Here is a 1,047-nt window from a genome sequence, read left to right as displayed (position 1 = left end):
TAATCTTAATATGGTTCCCAATTAACTCATGCTCCTCTGTTCCACACAGTTATTTCAAAGCTCCACTCACTCCTTTGAAGCAAATGAGCCCACCTTCTACCTCATTAAAAAAAAAAAAAAAGGTCCTGAGAGAGAAGCTCTCCCTCAACTTTCTACTAACAAACCTACAAACCTTCTTTTCTTCCTTCCATCCTGTCACTGGCAGAGATATTCCTTTCTTGGATAAGGCCATGCCCTCTATTGTTACTTTGGAGAGTATCCTTTCCCCCTTACTACTTGATGCTTCTTTTTCCTTATTGGCTCTCTCTCACTCATGCTTCTTGCTAGGTTGAATTTATTTCAGTTTCTAGCACCCATCAATCTTTTTTCTGTCTCTTTCTTATTTTCCTTTCTCTCTCTTTTGGAATTTTCAGCATGTTCTTTTATCTGCAACACATCTCTTCCTTGCTCCCACTCACTCCATATCATCTGGTTAATTTGTGTTCTTTCAAATTTCAGCTTAGATGTCAGTTTTTCAAAGTGGTCTTTTTTTTCCCTGCAGACTGTATCAGGGCCTCTAGTATTGCTTTCATCATATTCTGATTTTCTGCCTTCCTTATACCATTATAGTTATAATTATTTGTTTAATATCTATATTCCTTGATCCACTGATAGTTCCATTAAGGAAGTGACTGCAAGTGTCTTGTGAACCACCCTATATTTGTACCTAGTACAGAGTCTAGCACAGTACTGCTCTTCACTCTTGGGTATTTGTTGAATGAACAAATGAATGAATAGAAGAAGAAGGAGGAGGAAGAAGGGGAAAAAAGTAGGGGTAGAGGAGGAGAAGGGAGGAGAAGAAAGGAAGATGAAGGAAGAAGGATGTCCCAAAGAAAAGCACACCCCAGGGCCCAGAGCTACTTCGGCTAAGGTATTTATTTCATACTTCCTCTCACTGAGGTTGTCCCATGGCTCTCAATAAATGGAGCATCATCAGGAAGGTGCTTGAGATTCACACACTGCATTATCTATTTCAGGAATAAGCAATCTGTTGAGGCTCATTAAAAA

The sequence above is a fragment of the Pteropus alecto genome, unplaced genomic scaffold (genome assembly GCF_000325575.1).
Source record: "Pteropus alecto unplaced genomic scaffold, ASM32557v1 scaffold72, whole genome shotgun sequence".
Lineage (NCBI taxonomy): Eukaryota > Metazoa > Chordata > Mammalia > Chiroptera > Pteropodidae > Pteropus > Pteropus alecto.
The sequence above is the reverse complement of the archived record's forward strand: the minus strand, read 5'-3'. Positions refer to the sequence as shown.